This window comes from Etheostoma spectabile, chromosome 14, assembly GCF_008692095.1.
Source record: "Etheostoma spectabile isolate EspeVRDwgs_2016 chromosome 14, UIUC_Espe_1.0, whole genome shotgun sequence".
Taxonomy (NCBI): domain Eukaryota; kingdom Metazoa; phylum Chordata; class Actinopteri; order Perciformes; family Percidae; genus Etheostoma; species Etheostoma spectabile.
Window position 1 is genome coordinate 4962570 of NC_045746.1, and position 296 is coordinate 4962865.

The window sequence follows — 296 nt, forward strand, 5'->3', positions numbered from 1 at the left end:
TTAGTAAAAATATAAGCAGTGAGTGTTATAAAAAATATAATTAATTCAGACTTACCAGAAATACTGAAGGCTACGGTCACCAGCGGCAGGTTCAGCTCTGAATGTCACGTGTGATTGGTTGTCTGCGATCGGCGAATCCTACGTTTCTAATTGGTTGTCTACACTCCAACGGAGGTCCAATCAGAACGCGTAATGCGTAACTAGACGGAACTAGACGTAGACTGATTTGTTTTTATTTAAAATCCAAAACATAACAACAAACCATGGTTGTCTATGCTACAGTGGAACAGACTTCC